Below are 18,087 nucleotides of genomic sequence, written 5' to 3' on the forward strand. Positions count from 1 at the left end.
CATCTGCTGGTACCTGAAAATCTGTAAATATGACCGGAAACCGGAAGCTATTAGCAGACTTCCTGCACTCTGCTAATGGTAAGACATGTTCCGATATTGCTCCGCAAAGTATTGTAAATTACACTAAAGCTAACGTAATATTCACTGTAAGATACACAGTTATTTAACAGTAGTTGAAATGCTATGTTGTGGAATCTTTGTTTTGAATTGGTTGTTGCTCACGTTAGATGTACTACTATTTTGCACTGAAGTCGATATTATTTTCCCCTATAGACATCGAAACCAGCAGAGGTGCTAACCACATATTGTGTGTATGTGCATTCTGATCACTCATTGCAGGTAATAATTGTTGCACTATTTGCGTGTTACGTGTCCGTATGTTCATGTTTAAGTTTGAATTGTCCGACATTTTGGCATGGACACAACGTGGTCTGTCATTTTCGCTAGTCGCCACCAGAGGGTGCTGAAAGTCCATTTAATGATTTTGTCATGTCGTGTCTTGTATTGTATTTTGTACTTTTCTATTTTCTATTTCATAAATATATAAAAAAGGATGATGTTGGTTAAAAAACAAGTTAAAAATATATTGTATTGAATTGATTGTAATACCAGTGAAGATAAAAGCAAGTTAAAACCACTATACGATCACACAGAAAAAGTATACTGTTAAAAACCATTGTATTAAGTTACACCTGTAATTGTATTTCATGTATTTGTAAAAATATGAAAATGTTATGTATTTGAGCAGACTTCCTGCACTCTGCTAATGACATCGAAACCAGCAGAGGTGCTAACCACATATTGTGTGTATGTGCATTCTGATCACTCATTGCAGCTACCAGTAAAGAACCACATCATCCAAACCAGCCTGTGTGTGGATTCTTGACGGGACGGGTACACAGCAGTTACATATACATATATTGTTTTCAACGTCAACCTATCAGCCCCCCAATCATTACCCCTCTAAGCCCTCATTATATTTAACACCTTTTTACTTTTTCCCCTATTTTAAATTTTCCTGAAGGAACACTCCTGAAGGAATAAATAAAGTACTATCTAATCTAATCCAATCAAATCTATTTTGCTGATGTGGGTTGACTAGTTCATATTTTTATCAAACCACTTAAATATTTAAATACTTGTACCTCTTCTATATTTTCACCGTAGGGTTTTTATTTGGAGCTTGTTTTGTACTTTTCTCTTTGTAAAATGTATGACTTTTGTCTTTCCAACAGAGAATCTTAAACCCCAAGCCGTTCCCCAGTCTTGAACATTATTTACCACTTTGTTAGTTTTTTGATTATTTCTTTTAACTCTGAATAATATACTAGTCTTTCATTAATCATTTTTTTTTCATTACTTTCCCCAAATTTGAGGTCAATGCTATCGGCCTATAATTTCCTGCCTCTTCCGGGTCTTACCCTGACTTGCATATTGGAATTATTACCGCTAATTTTCCCCTCTGCCGGTCATTCTCCTTCTTCATATATCCTGTCATATCATTTCAAGACCACTTCTTTGACGATGCTACCTAAGTTTTTGATCATTTGATAACCCACTAGGTCTTTCCCCGGTGACGTATTTTTAACCTTTTTCAAAATTCGAACCATTTCATTCAAAGAAAATGTCATATCCATAGTGTTGGTAAAGCTATTATCGTTGTCTTCCATCATTTCCCCAATATTTAAACTCATCGTTTCTTCTCTCTTTTGTTTTTCTACATTTCTCAAATTATCATTATTGTGCACTTTAACAAATGTTTTTGCTAAAGGTTCTGCTGTTTCTTTACCCGTGACTACATCTTCTTTAATACATGTGGCACATCATCCTCTTTACCCATCATTCCTATCTTTACGAATCGTTATATATCCTTTTATTATAAAGTTTAATTTTGGCTTCAGCCATGTTTCTTGAATACAAATTATATGTGGATTAGTTTTCATATTTTTAATATATCCTTTTAATTCATGTTCAGTTGCTATCAAACTTCTGGCATTCCACCGGACAATTAACAGGGTGTTGGAATGTGGTAACATGACTCCGTCACGTCTACTCTCTGTAGTACAGCTTGCACCCGGTCCCAAGATAGTTCGTTCAACAACTTTGCTGCTGCTTTGACAATTATTTTGATCTTCTCAGTCTTATTTCTAGCCTGTTCTGTACAGTTTATTACGTAAGCCAGGAATACAACTAGTTTGTCCGTGGAAATTCCTGTGTTTGTTGCCTCTTGTTTTTTTTTTTTTTTCTTGAACTATTCACACTTCTTTTCTTTTCTACACTTTCTTGATTTCTCACTTTAAATGCCTCTGCGTATGTAATATTTCTTTCAACTTTGATTTGTTGTACTTCTGTTGCCTGTTTCATGATGTATGGCTTTTGATTATTTCTTTTTTCAATCTACAATTCCAATAAATAATACGTATTTCCAGATTACTGATAACTTTTTCAAAATAAAATGTAATTCCTGAATAAGATAATTGTATCGAATCCAATGGATTGTCTGGTCCTAAAACCTCTTTGTAATGTTTGTTTGATTCCTCAAAAATACGACACAGTCTAATTTGAAAAACATATGTGCCTCGTCGGCTGTAGTGAAAAAAAAAAAAACAACCCATGCCTCCTCGGTCTAATCTCTCCCAGCCCCTTTTCTGCCGTGTCAAAGATGGATCAGAGACCACCTTTGCCCCTAACCCCCACTTCTTCTCCACTACCAAGAGAACAGTAATTAATCCGAGCTGAGTTTTTTAAAATATTCCAACATGACTTTTTACTTTCATTCTGTATCAAAGCTGAGTTGTGCTCTCTGGTTTATTTTGCAAATGAACATGATCATGTACAAGACTCGCCTACCCACAATGCACTGCAGCCCAACGCTCCTGGTCGGATGTTTGTATCGGGGTTCATGGAGAGATGCGGTAAAGAGTGGTAGCCAAGACACACGGTCACACACGGTCACACTCGGCAATTATTTTGACCTGGGGAACAGATTTAGAGGAAAAATGGGGCCGGGAGATCAGATTTTCAGGTACAAAAAACTTCACAATGACACAAAATAAACACAACAGTTAAACCTCACACTATAAAACAAGACATTTACTTGAACGTTCAAAAGACAGAATAGAACAAGCCAAGACATGCAATGCCATCTACAAAATGTTATGTAAATGTTAGTCATTACGCATGTGGCTATGGTTTTGATGTATATGTTACAGACATGTTTACGTCAAGTAACATCACATGGTTCCATTTGCACCTTTCAACAAATCTGAAAAGGAATATTAAGAAGTAAAACTTATATTTAATCCTACCTCTTCTCTGAGCACACGGTGACTGTACATACGGGTCGAAAAAGGTTTGTGGAGTTTCAAGGCAAATACAACTTCTTAAAGTACAAACGTATTTACAATCAATATTAAATGTTCCTTTCCCCCCAAAAAACAAGACACACAAAACGAAAAAGAAAGAAAAATAATAAATCAATCAATAAAATGCATCAGTCAAATAGTACAGGCAACTTCGTTAACATGGAGTCACAGACAATTTCATTCAAAAAGTCCCAATTGCTAACATAAAGATACAACAACAAATAAAAGCAAAGAAGGCCTAGTGGTTAATTACAACAACAGACAAAGTATTAAACATGTCGGTCCAATAACTGCACAGGGGTGGGCAGAGCCAAAACATGTGTAGCAAGTAAGCTGGAGACTGTTGACACTGAAATAAGGCTATATGTGGCACAGATACAAGATTTATAAACTCTACTTAAAGCCCCACTTAAGAACTTTCAGTTTTGGTTTATATTGGCCGCACCAGTGAACCAAAGCGATGGCGTTTTCCCAAAAGGAAAACCACATTTACCATGAGGACTAGCGCATATAGCGTCAAACTGACACGATAATGCCACAATGATTCTGTATTACTGAACTTTCCACAGTAGGAACCTACATCCATTTTTATCGCTTATTCCCTTTTGGGGACGTGGGGGGCGCTGGCGCCTATCTCAGCTACAATCGGGCGGAAGGAGGTGTACACCCTGGACAAGTCGCCACCTCATTGCAGGGTCAACAGAGATAGACAGACAACATTCACACCAACCTACATATTTTACTCAAACCTTATATTTGCAGTTTGAAGTCACTGCATTGTTTTTTCCGTGTACAGTTCTTTTGAGTTTGTTGCGTGGTTGGTCAGCGTGGAACTGCGATGTATCGCGCTGGTGGGTATTTATTGCTACCACACAAATTTCCACTAGCTGAAATTAGCATTATTATTCTGATTTGAGCATTGAAAGTCACTTACTGGTTTAGCAGGAACAGATCCAAGGCAGCATTGGTCTAAAATCTCTCGTCTTTGACCTCACACAAGCTAGTGAAAGTCGTGCCATTGTTGATCCTTGATTGTCCCTCCCTTTTTCTTTTTTTTTTGTCTCCTCAGAAAAAAATTTGGTAACTGTTTGTTTTATAACTTGTGCCAGGATAGCACAAAGGCATTCTTCTTCTTTTAGTTTTCTGACAGCACGTAGACGTTCGCATCAACTTTCGTCTTTTTAACAAATGGGTAAAGGGGGATGATGTATGCCGTATAACTAGTTGGCACATTTAATATTTAATAATAATGAATATTGTACAATTCTACAATTTAGTTATTTAAAGGGGGAAACCCGATACAAAAGATACATACCAGTTGTTTACTGGCTAAAAATAAAATTATCCTGAAAAAAAATCACATTCATTTTAGATTTAATTATACTGTACAATATCCTTAAAACATGTCATTGTGAAATAATTGATAATATTGTACATTGTACATTTTACTCCTCGTTTCATATTCAAAGTGAAAACATTTAAATGATCAGTTTGCCATTTAAAGTGAGATCCGTACAATTAGTTCAGGGCTTCTCAAACTTTTTTTTTCTGTCATCCCCACTTTAGACCAAGGAGTTAGTTTTCAAGGCCCACCTACCCCCATCGCCCCAACAAAACGCTAATGCCAAGCTCAACATTTTCAAATTTATTGAACATCATGTGTGGTCTCGAGGTGTCTCTTTAATTTGTTGGGTCTCATGCTGTCTGCTGCTAGCGGTTTTAGACACAGAATACACAGGGGTCTCTCCTCTGCCCCCACCACCGCTGCCGTGAATCCAAGAGCAAGACCCCCATCGCCATATTTTCTTTTAGGTTGACTTTTTGGTTGTTGTTCTATTCTGTCTTTTGAACGTACAAGTAAATGTCTTGTTTTTAGTGTGATGTTTAACTGTTGTGTTTATCTTGTGTCATTGTGAAGTTTTTTGTACCTGAAAATCAGATATCCCGGCCCCCCAGACACGTTTTTTCCTCTAAATCTGTTCCCCAGGTCAAAATAATTGCCGAGTGTGACCGTGTGTGACCGTGTGTCTTGGCTACCACTCTTTACCGCATCTCTCCATGAACCCCGATACAAACATCCGACCAGGAGCGTTGGGCTGCAGTGCATTGTGGGTAGGCGAGTCTTGTACATGATCATGTTTATTTGCAAAATAAACCAGAGAGCACTACTCAGCTTTGATACAAAATGAAAGTAAAAAGTCATGTTGGAATATTTTTAAAAACTCAGCTCGGATTAATTACTGTTCTCTTGGTAGTGGAGAAGAAGTGGGGGTTAGGGACAAAGGTGGTCTTTGATCCATCTTTGACACGGCAGAAAAGGGGCTGGGAGAGGTTAGACCGAGGAGGCATGGGTTTTTTTTTTTTTTACTACAGCCGACGAGGCACATATGTTTTTCAAATTAGACTGTGTCGTATTTTGGGGGAATCAAACAAACATTACAAAGAGGTTTTAGGACCAGACAATCCATTGGATTCGATACAATTATCTTATTCAGGAATTACATTTTTTTTTTTAAAAGTTATCAGTAATCTGGAAATACGTGTTATTTATTGGAATTGTAGATTGAAAAAAGAAATAATCAAAAGCCATACATCATGAAACAGGCAACAGAAGTACAACAAATCAAAGTTGAAATAAATATTACATACGCAGAGGCACTTAAAGTGAGAAATCAAGAAAGTGTAGAAAAGAACAGAAGTGTGAATAGTTCAAGAAATAAAAAAAAACAAGAGGCAACAAATACAGGAATTTCCACGGACAAACTAATAGATTGAGATATGATATATACGGATGCATCAAAAACTATAAAAAAAATAAAGGTAAGAGCTGCAGCAGTTATCACACAAGGAAACATAGTATTAAATAAAATAATCTGTGATAAACTATCTGTTTTTACGGGGGAATTGGTAGCAATTTATATGGCAGTTAACTGGATAGAGGAAAACAAAGCAAGGAAAGTAGTTGTGTGCTCGGACTCCAGCAGTGCATTGATGAGCATAAAAAAACATAGCATCAGAAACAAGACAAGATTTAGTTTATGAAATAGTTCAGGCAATCTATAGAATAAATAAAGCGGGAGGTGTGGTAACATGTCTTTGGGTTCCTTGGAAGATATAGTAGGATGGAATTCACAACACATAGGATATAAAGCATTATACACGTATTTAAAAAACAATGGGTTAAATAAAAGAATATAGAGTAGGGATCCATCTTGGTCCACACTCCATTTCAGTAGGTGACGCTAATGCACACCTGAAGGTTGCTTGCCGGAAACAACCGCCCACCTCCGGAATCAGTCCCCGTCCATTCCGCTTAGGCGCGAAATTCATTTGAGCGGAAGACAGAGGAGTGACAGGAGTTCTTTAAAACCGCGGAGAATCTTAAAAAGCTTATAGAAAGCAAGAAAAACTTACGGCGGGGGCATGTCGGACATTCGCCGTTGTTTTCAATGATATTGTTCCGGACCAAGGTTTCGATGTCTGGGTTCTTTGGCGCAATCAAGCCTTCTCCTCTGCCTGGAATGGCCGACTCTCTTCGACGCCCGTTGACGGACCCGCCAGCGTTAACGGGGACCAGCGAGCCGGAGATAAAAATGGAAAATCTGTAAGTAAATATATGTATATATGTATTGTATACCGCATGTTTTTTTCTTGTAAAATGAGAATCATTTGACTCACCAGACTGCGATTGTGTTAAAACGATCGCGTTAGGATCTTAAGGCAATTCCTCTATGAAACAAAATAATGAATACACATAATATTAAATAATTCGAAGGTTTAAACACACCTCAATAATCTTCTTCCAACTTTGTAAGATCGTTTAAACAAAGTTCTTCGTCTTTCACTTCGTCGTCATCGACTGGTAAAAAAAAAAAAAAAGTATTACAACGTCGTACACGTGCAATGCTTTTAACGTTTAAATGCTTAAAAGGAGTTAAACCATTGTCTAATAACGTGGTAAAGCAGAGGTAATGGTGTGTGTGTGTGTGTGTGTGTGTGTATGTGTGTGTGTGTGCGTGCGTGTGTGCGTGTCCACATCTTCCCACGTAACATTCCCAGCCATCAATACATCGAAGCAGGGTCAAACAAATGGTTAACCTTAACCTAATTAGTTCCTCCCAATCGTTTAAATATGTTTTCGTGAGGTCTAGAAGTTGTTTCAAACGATCGTAAACATTTAAACTGTCAAATGGCTGGTCAGACGCTGATCAGATGACATTCTCAAGCTTCGGTGTGCGACGATCGTAAACATTTAAACTGTCAAATGGCTGGTCGGATGCTGATCAGATGACATTCTCAAGCTTCCTTAAAACCTGACCTCAACCTGAACCGTCCTTTGTTCCCTCTTAAACAATCCCTCTCCAGGTCTTAAACCCACCCTCTTCCTGGTTAAATCACTCCCTCTTCAGGTCTTAAACCCACCCCCTTCAGGTTTTAAACCCACCCTCTTCCTGGTTAAAACTCCACCCTTTTCCTGGTTAAATCACTCCCTCTTCAGGTCTTAAACCCACCCTCTTCCTGGTTAAAACTCCACCCTCTTCCTGGTTAAACCACTCCCATTTCAGGTCTTAACTCCACCCTCTTCCTGGTTAAAACTCCACCCTCTTCCTGGTTAAACCACTCCCGCTTCAGGTCTTAACTCCACCCTCTTCCTGGTTAAAACTCCGCCCTCTTCCTGGTTAAACTACTCCCAGCTCAGGTCTTAACTCCACCCTCTTCCGGGGTAAGCCAAACCCAATTGACCTTGACCTTTGACCCTTGAACTTGATCTTTGAATTGAAGCCCTCATAAAATGTTGATTTATGACCCCTCATAAATCATTGATTTATGACTCCCCATGAATCATTTTTTGACAGAAGGTGTCCCCTTAAATTGTCTCTGATGTTTGCTTGTCCCCTGGAAAACACCATGTTATGCAGTCCTCGTTAGTATAGTGGACAGTATCTCCGCCTGTCACGCGGGAGACCAGGGTTCAATTCCCTGACGGGGAGATGGTTCAGGTACCTCTAATTTTCTTCAATTACCATCTTGTTGAAATTTGAGAAGTGACCAAAGTATCATTCTCCGAATGTTGTGATGTGTGAACTCGGCGTTGCTGCACAGCCCTATAGAAATCAAACACAGTATTTTACTAATGTTTGTTCCACCCTTCTAAATTAGGACGCAAAAGCAAGTCTTCAAAAAGGGAAAATCGTTTGTCAGAGTCAATGCGTCAAATAAAAGGTTAGGTATGCAGCAGCTGACGACCTCGACATAGCATTAGAAAAATCAACCTTGGTAGGATTAGAAAAGTCCTTAGGTGAAGCCCTATATTGTCCTATTTACTACAACACATCTAACCACCGATGAGCAAACACTGACAACAGTTTAATTACACATATACACATACACCAATGGTTAGCCTAAAGTCAGATGGTACGGAAAACAGCTTGAATACAACCAGAGACAGTCAATGTTGGTCACCTTCAAATATCATATTGAGAAAGTTAAAGCCAAGGTTGGTTTTGGAAACAGCATCCTAAAAAACTGTACAATACCAGCCGGGGAACATATTCTGCCACTATCCGAGCAACTGAACTCGCCTTATGAATCAAAACAGCCAAACGTGCCTCATGTCATGTTGCAATCACGTTGAGTCATCTTGCCGAAATCAATCCTGGCCTAAAGACTGCCTGCGAGGCTCTAACTGGGTGTTTGAAATCAATTAGAACCAACAATCTCTATCTGCTGTTAGGCATTGATCCTCCGTATTATCTGACGTCAGAGGAAAAGTTCAAACAAGAAACTGACCCTCGTCTCGCTCTGTTTGACCGAGAACCTGCAACGAAGAGATTAAAATCAAGGCAAATTTCCTCCGTCCTGGAATAGCCTTGACTGACAGCCATCACCGCAACAGGTTGGCCCTCTGCTAAAGCCGCAGGGAAAATGCCTCACACAACTAAACAAATCTCTTTTGCCCGGCTCCAAAGAAGTGTGGCGTTTTGGTTCTGCCTAAATCGCCCAAGATCTGAGAAACGGAACGTTGCAAGGTATCCATGAACAAATGAGGCTATGAGGATGTTCTACAGCATGTTAGTGTGGAGGAGTGCAGATGATGTGTCATTTGTTAGTCTGCTCTCTCCTGCCTGTGCAATTCAACCAACAAGATCTGGATGCCGTCAGTGACTTGGCTCGGGTGTGGGGTGAACTGGAAAGGTGTCGTGCCGTGGAACTCGAAGAGAACAAGAAAGAGGAAAGCTGGGAATCTCAGGCACCTTTTTTTGGCCGAATTGGAGCAATGTCCACATTGCCTTTATGGAAAATGTCAACGATAATGCTTTGTATATCATGAGCATAAAACATGGAAGTCACATAAGTTTTATAGAAATTGCCTGCTATGAGAACGGAATGGATAGCTTTCCCTGACCGGGAACCGAACGCGGGCCGCGACGGTGAAAGCGCCGAATCCTAGCCACTATACCACCAGGGAACTGATCATTTTTTTCAGACACTTGTCTCATGCATGGTTTCTTGACAAATGTGTGAAGCACCCATTGCATTCATGTACCATGTCAGAAATGTGAATTGTATTTTTTGAACCGGGGTAACTTCTGTGTCTCAGTGAAGTGATAACCACTACACTATGGAAACTGCTGCATGTATTTGGACTTGAATGTGTAAAAATTGTACAATAGTAAAAATAACGAACAGACTTTCTTTCCTCATGTCTTCTTACTGTAGTCCGTGTTGAGGATAAGGTTGTTGTTTCTACACAATGTCACCAGACAGGCTAACTCCCTCCTGTAAGTCGCTCTGTGCCGGCCAGTGATACATCCTATCACTGCGGTGTCATCAGAATACAGAAACAGATAAAAGTGGACTGAATGTCTTAAGTAGGGGCGGTGATCTTCAAACGACATGTTGATAAACACACAACCGCGTCCACCTTTTAGCTTTTCCAGAGGCTGCTGGCGGGCCTTAAAACTGTGCTGGTTGTGTTTTTTTCTCATTGCATACCTGGCATGGAGAACTCCAAAGCTAACGTTTGGGCCCTATTTTTGAAAGCTTTCCAAATGAGGCCAAGAGTCTTATTGCCTCAGTCAGGGAAGATACAAATGCGTTACCAGCAAAAGATGGCAGTGGTGGGATTTGAACCCACGCCTCCGGAGAGACTGGAGCCTTAATCCAGCGCCTTAGACCGCTCGGCCACACTACCCTTATTCCCAGCATTCCAAAGATCAAATTGTCGGCATTATGAGATAGCAGAAATATGACATGGCAACACTTTGGTTGCGGTGTGGCAGGCAAAAGCCAAGGATGTTTGCTTGTCCCCTGGAAAACACCTCGTTATACAGTCCTCGTTAGTATAGTGGACAGTATCTCCGCCTGTCACGCGGAAGACCAGGGTTCGATTCCCTGACGAGGAGATGGTTCAGGTACCTCTAATTTTCTTCAATTACCATCTTGTTGAAATTTGAGAAGTGACCAAAGTATCATTCTCCGAATGTTGTGATGTGTGGACTCGGCGTTGCTGCACAGCCCTATAGAAATCAAACACAGCATTTTACTAATGTTTGTTCCACCCTTCTAAATTAGGACGCAAAAGCAAGTCTTCAAAAAGGGAAAATCGTTTGTCAGAGTCAATGCGTCAAATAAAAGGTTAGGGATGCAGCAGCTGACGACCTCAACATAGCATTAGAAAAATCAACCTTGGTAGAATTAGAAAAGTCCTTAGGCGAAGCCCTATATGGTCTTATTTACTACAACACATCTAACCACCGATGAGCAAACACTGACAACAGTTTAATTACACATATACACATACACCAATGGTCAGCCTAAAGTCAGATGGTACGGAAAACAGCTTGAATGCAACCACCGACAGCCTATGTTGGTCACCTTCAAATATCATATTGAGAAAGTTAAAGCTAAGGTTGGTTTTGGAAACAGCATCCTAAAAAACTGTACAATACCAGCCGGGGAACATATTCTGCCACTATCCGAGCAACTGAACTCGCCTTATGAATCAAAACAGCCAAAAGTGCCTCATGTCATGTTGCAATAACGTTAAGTCATCTTGCCAAAATCAATCCTGGCCTAAACACTGCCTGCGAGGCTCTAACTGGGTGTTTGAAATCAATTAGAACCTACAATCTCTATCTGCTGATCGGCATTGATTCTCCGTATTATCTGACGTCAGAGGAAAAGTTCAAACAAGAAACTGACCCTCGTCTCGCTCTGTTTGACCGAGAACCTGCAACGAAGGGATTAAAATCAAGGCAAATTTCCTCCATCCTGGAAAAGCCCTGACTGACAGCCATCACCGCAACAGGTTGGCCCTCTGCTAAAGCCGCAGGGAAAATGCCTCACACAACTAAACAAATCTCTTCTACCCGGCTCCAAAGAAGTGTGGCGTTTCGGTCCTGCCTAAATCGCCCAAGATCTGAGAAACGGAACGTTGCAAGGTATCCATGAACAAATGAGGCTATGAGGATGTTCTACAGCATGTTAGCGTGGAGGAGTGCAGATGATGTGTCATTTGTTAGTCTGCTCTCTCCTGCCTGTGCAATTCAACCAACAAGATCTGGATGCCGTCAGTGACTCGGCTCGGGTGTGGGGTGAACTGGAAAGGTGCCGTGCCGTGGAACTCGAAGAGAACAAGAAAGAGGGAAGCTAGGAATCTCAGGCACCTTTTTTTGGCCAAATTGGAGCAATGTCCACATTGCCTTTATGGAAAATGTCAACGATAATGCTTTGTATATCATGAGCATAAAACATGGAAGTCACATAAGTTTTATAGAAATTGCCTGCTATGAGAACGGAATGGATAGCTTTCCCTGACCGGGAATCGAACCCGGGCCGCGGCGGTGAAAGCGCCGAATCCTAGCCACTAGACCAAAAGGGAACTGATCATTTGTTCAGACACTTGTCTCCTGCATGGTTTCTTGACAAATGTGTGAAGCACCCATTGCATTCATGTACCATGTCAGAAATGTGAATTGTATTTTTTGAACCGGGGTAACTTCTGTGTCTCAGTGAAGTGATAACCACTACACTATGGAAACTGCTGCATGAATTTGGACTTGAATGTGTAAAAATTGTACAATAGTAAAAATAACGAACAGACTTTCTTTCCTCATGTCTTCTTACTGTAGTCCGTGTTGAGGATAAGGTTGTTGTTTCTACACAATGTCACCAGACAGGCTAACTCCCTCCTGTAAGTCGCTCTGTGCCGGCCAGTGATACATCCTATCACTGCGGTGTCATCAGAATACAGAAACAGATAAAAGTGGACTGAATGTCTTAAGTAGGGGCGGTGATCTTCAAACGACATGTTGATAAACACACAACCGCGTCCACCTTTTAGCTTTTCCAGAGGCTGCTGGCGGGCCTTAAAACTGTGCTGGTTGTGTTTTTTTCTCATTGCATACCTGCCATGGAAAACTCCAAAGCTAAGAATTGGGCCCTATTTTTGAAAGCTTTCCAAATGAGGCCAAGAGTCTTATTGCCTCAGTCAGGGAAGATACAAATGCGTTACCAGCAAAAGATGGCAGTGGTGGGATTCGAACCCACGCCTCCCGAGAGACTGGAGCCTTAATCCAGCGCCTTAGACCGCTCGGCCACACTACCCTTATTCACAGCTTTCCGAGAATCAAATTGTCGGCACTATGAGATAGCAGAAATATGACATGGCAACACTTTGGTTGCGGTGTGGCAGGCAAAAGCCAAGGATTTTTGCTTGTCCCCTGGAAAACACTATGTCACGCAGTCCTCGTAGTATAGTGGAAAGTGTCTCCGCCTGTCACGCGGAAGACCAGGGTTAGATTCCCTGACGGGGAGATTGTTCAGGTACCTCTAATTTTCTTCAATTACCATCTTGTTGAAATTTGAGAAGTGACCAAAGTATCATTCTCCGAATGTTGTGATGTGTGGACTCGGCATTGCTGCACAGCCCTATAGAAATCAAACAAAGTATTTTACTAGTGTTTGTTCCACCCTTGTAAATTAGGACGCAAAAGCAAGTCTTCAAAAAGGGAAAATCGTTTGTCAGAGTCAATGCGTCAAATAAAAGGTTAGGGATGCAGCAGCTGACGACCCTGACATAGCATTAGAAAAATCAACCTTGGTAGAATTAGAAAAGTCCTTAGGCGAAGCCCTATATGGTCTTATTTAGTACAACACATCTAACCACCGATGAGCAAACACTGACAACAGTTTAATTACACATATACACATACACCAATGGTTAGCCTAAAGTCAGATGGTACGGAAAACAGCTTGAATACAACCACAGACAGTCTATGTTGGTCACCTTCAAATATCATATAGACAAAGTAATGAGTGTACAAAGCCTCATGTCTGAGAGTTCAGAGTTGTCGGAGAGTTCAGAGTGTACCAAACAAAACAGGAAACGTCCTGACCTCAATTTGACTCAGTGTGCCAAACACTGCACCTACAGGAAACAGATGTTTGAGCAATAACGAACATAACAGGAAACCAAGCAAACACTGCACATACAGGAAACAGATGCTTGAGCAACAACCAACTTAACAGGAAACTAAGCGTAGTTCCTAGACACGAGACACATAGCAACCGACGTCAGTCAGTAGACTCACCAATCAGATAACTACTGGCACAGTGTATATAAGCTGCTGTACAACAAACTCTCAGACAGATCGCTTTGGGTTTTCCTGGTACTACTGTTCAAGTGTACTATACGATCTCCGCTCTCTGTAGACTGCGTTTAATAAAATACTTCTACTTGACTCAACTCCTGCCTCCTCGAATTGTTTTCCTGCTCCCGGCCCAGGTGAGACGGCACTAAAAATGCGTCTCAACAAATTTGGGGGCTCGTCCGGGATACAGGGAGTTGTGAGGAGAACATCGAGAGGACCATTCGGACCTAAAAATTTTCTTCATGGACAAAGGACAAAGACACTTACCAATAAGGTAAGCAGAAACCTGTTAAAACAAATTCTGCATATTGGAAACTACTAAAATAGTGTCCTGTCCTATGTACTTGTAGGAAAACATATAAACTAAAAGAGTCAGTAGAAGTGTAAATAACTTCGATACAGGAGGAATACACAGTAACCTCGAGAGTGGCGTAACTCCACCTGAGATCCGACGGGGTCCAGGAGCGGTTAGTACCGCGGCTGGGTTAGAGTCCCGGGGGTTGAGGTCCCTAAATTCTAGTTGTTGTTACGATATGAAAACTCCAAAAACGTTTGGGAAAATAGGTTTATAAACCTTGGAGAGATTGAAATATCGCTGTATAAAACTCCTCAAAACAACAAAATAGGTTGTTTTACGTGGGAAAAATGAGGGGAGAAGAAAAATACAGTCGAAGGAAACTGCAGTTTAAAATAGAGACTGAGTAGTCTTTCGATAACACAACTTTAAGCTGAAGAAAATACTGTGTTGGTATCAAATGTGTATATGACACTAACTTTGTGTGTGTATTTTAAGTGTTGTTGAGGTAAGAAGGGAAGTGGGGAGAATAAGACTCTGAGTAAATCGTTGTGTGAATACTCGTTGTGTGCTGGGTCTGCGGCTGATGAACTGACGGGATACCCAACGGTGTAAACGAACGTCGTTCATTCGCTACAGTTTAGGGCAGGGTGGGCGGTGAAAACCGTCCATATCTGACCAACAGACACGCAGCGAGGGCTAAACCACCCAGTTGATAAGCGAGACATCTTATCTTTGGAGTAAACGCTAAGGTTCTTGTGATAGGACACCCAGTGGGAGACCGGACCGACCTTTAGGGCCGGCCTAGAAGCTTGTCTCTCAGAGAACCGCAGTGGGCTAACGCAGCTATCTCCGGGAAGATTGTTGTCGCAATAAAACTGTGGAGCTCAGAGTCTAGTTAAAAATGGAAGGAGAGTTTGATAGAGAAATAGATGATGATGGATGGGGCCCGGTCAGCCCATATGTCACCCTATTGACCCAAATTGGATCCACAGCTAATGCCCTAGCTGCCACATCAAAGCCAACAGATAAAGAGAAGAAAGTAACAAAAGCAAAACAAAAATTAGAACAACTTATTCAGGACATGGGGAAAACATTGGAACATATAGGGCCCTTAGGACAATTGATACTTGATAAGATGAACACAGCAGCTATAAAGAGAGATGAAGCGGAAGAGCAGGGAAAGATTGCAGGTTTGTTGCAGAAGTCCAGTTGGAGGAAAAAGGAGCGCGACTGGGAGAAGGAGCGACGGGAGTGGGCTGAACTGTTGATCTGCTGACAAAGCACCAAACATCTGCACCAAAAGGAGCTTCACTCCAAATCGGTAACTGCACCTCATGTCCCCACATGTCCTCCACCCTATGCGCCTCCAACCCACGGCATGTATCCCACATTTTACATTGAAAGAGGCACACTCTGGCATTAGGAGATTTCCGCGCTGTTGCTGCTCGGTGCATGACCCAGACTAATCTTAGAGATGTAGAGACGGACGCAAAAACTCTAACACTGTCCGATGAGGTCAGATTCACCCAACTCTGCACTGCTCTTGGTGCTGCAATGCGTAGTCATTTCCCACTGCCTAATTCAGCCGTTATGCCTAAAATTAGATGGGACCCCAAACAAAACCCCAGGCAGTTTTTATGTGAAGCCAAAGAGGCCTGGACCAATCAAACCGGCCCATACCCCAGTAACACTGGGTCACAGGCCGAGTGGTTCCGACAAGCAGTTCTGAGTGGAGTGCCTGAGTCAGTGCAAACAGCCATGAAAAGTAACCCTGACATGTTACGATGTCAACTTTGTACATGGGAGAAGCATCTCGTTCATCACCTTACCACGGCTCAAGCCAAAAAAACAACAAGATGAGAAAGACAAAGCAGATTTGCAGGCACAATTACTGAAATTACAACTAGCCAAAGCTAGAGATGACTTAAACGACAAAAAGAAGGGCAAGAAAGATCAGGTCAAGGTTATGTCTCAAACTGTACAGCAGTGGGACGGCGATAACGTTCAGGAGTCTGGGACGCCACATTTCAGAAGAAGGGGAGGACAAAATAGGGGAAGGGGAGGCCCACGGGGTGGAGGAAGGAGAGGGTTTTCCAGGGGAAAGCCTCAAGGAGGAAACCAAGGCTGTTTCCTGTGTGGGGGCTCCTCCCATTGGGTGAGGGAGTGCCCATATAACCCTGCTCAGTCACAAAGAGGGTTTCCACAGAGAGGAGTTCAGAACCGGGGAGGAACACGCCCTCCTCAGTCTCAAGGGAGAGGACCCGCACCACAGTTCCCCTTGTGGCAAGACACTGAGTGACACGCCCCACAGAGAAGCCCTGGACAGCACCTTACGGCAGAACCGGTGCTGTCAGTGACAGTAAATCAGGACTTGCTGCCTTTCTTAGTGGATACCGGTGCTACCGTCTCCACTATCAAGACTGTGGAAAAGAAGCTGCTTACATCAGACGTCATAACAGTCATGGGTTTCTCTGGGGTTCCTACTATGCTGCCTTACACCAAGCCTCTCACAACACGGCTTGGCAATCAGACTGTGTTGCATCCTTTCATCTACTCCCCTGAGGTACCTTCCAACCTGTTGGGGAGAGACCTCCTGACTCGATTGTGGGCTACTATTCTCTGCTCGCCTGACGGACTAACAGTCTCATTCCCTGATGGAACATCTCTACCCTGCGCCAGTATTGAGTCTTCACATTCAAGCCAATACATGATTCAGCCAGTTGCAGACAGATCGGCTGACATCTACTGGGGTCTCCTACACAGTGAAACTAGTGATAAAGGTGGAATCCTGTCGGCTTACCTGACTTGGAAACCCTGGATCTCCCAAATACACCCCTATGTGGCCCCTCCTGACCCTCCTCATATGACATTGTTTTATGATAGAGAGGATACACAGTGGTATGAGGAACAGTTTAGCAGGGAAATAGAGGGAACTAATTGGGCTCTTTCCACTAATAACATTTATGTGGCTCCCATAGGTGTAGCGGCAGAAGTTTCTCTCACCCCAGAACAACTACAGTGGTATATGATGAGTGACGAGGCTTCCCCCCATGTGTCTTTAGCCTTACATCCAGAGCACCAAGCCAAAGAGCTGGGTTCTATAGTTAAAACAGCACAACTGCAAACTGATTGGCAGAGGGTTGGCTCTTCGTTGTGGTATTCACCCGCAACTCAAATCTACAAAATACAGGTTTCTTGCACTGACCACGCTCTCCTTGAACACGCTCAAATCTCCCGCCACCATGGCCGAGAGAAAACAGATCACCCCGAAGCAGCATTGTTGTTAGATTCACTGCCTGACTCACTATGGTCCGCTGGGCCCACGGATGTTGGCCTAGTCGACTGCCCCCCAGTTACTTTCAAGCTGAAAAATAACAACCCAGTGTGGGTTCCCCAATACCCAAGTAAAAAAGACGCCGAAATCGGCATTGCAGATACCATTGAAGGTCTATTTGAAAAGGGGGTGTTGGTAGAAACATCCTCAGAATGGAACACTCCCATATGGCCCATTGAAAAGAAGGGCACTGGTAAATATCGCATGGTTCATGATCTTAGGGCCATTAACTCTGCGTTATGCACGCAAACCATCCCAGTTCCCAACCCTTACGTTGCGTTGACTAATCTTGATCCTAGCCACCAATGGTTCACCTGTATCGACCTCGCTAATGCATTTTTCTGCCTACCACTAGCCGAAGAATGTAGAAACATTTTTGCCTTCACCTACCGAGGTGTCCAACTGACCTATTCTTGTCTTCCTCAGGGATTTGCT

At 42.1% G+C, this 18,087-nt stretch overlaps 4 non-coding genes across 4 annotated transcripts; 2 read left to right on the plus strand and 2 right to left on the minus strand.

Moving 5' to 3' along the window:
• The first annotated feature begins 8,284 nt into the window (after positions 1-8,284).
• Positions 8,285-8,356, plus strand: trnad-guc (transfer RNA aspartic acid (anticodon GUC)). The gene has a single exon. It is a non-coding gene; the product is annotated as a tRNA-Asp (tRNA).
• A 2,122-nt stretch (positions 8,357-10,478) lies between these two features.
• trnal-aag (transfer RNA leucine (anticodon AAG)) lies at positions 10,479-10,560 on the minus strand. The gene has a single exon. It is a non-coding gene; the product is annotated as a tRNA-Leu (tRNA).
• Positions 10,561-10,699: 139 nt separating this feature from the next.
• On the plus strand, positions 10,700-10,771 carry trnad-guc (transfer RNA aspartic acid (anticodon GUC)). The gene has a single exon. It is a non-coding gene; the product is annotated as a tRNA-Asp (tRNA).
• Positions 10,772-12,892: 2,121 nt separating this feature from the next.
• Positions 12,893-12,974, minus strand: trnal-aag (transfer RNA leucine (anticodon AAG)). The gene has a single exon. It is a non-coding gene; the product is annotated as a tRNA-Leu (tRNA).
• Between the last annotated feature and the right edge of the window lie 5,113 nt (positions 12,975-18,087).

This window comes from Nerophis ophidion, unplaced genomic scaffold (assembly GCF_033978795.1).
Source record: "Nerophis ophidion isolate RoL-2023_Sa unplaced genomic scaffold, RoL_Noph_v1.0 HiC_scaffold_130, whole genome shotgun sequence".
In the NCBI taxonomy this organism is placed as follows: Eukaryota; Metazoa; Chordata; class Actinopteri; order Syngnathiformes; family Syngnathidae; genus Nerophis; species Nerophis ophidion.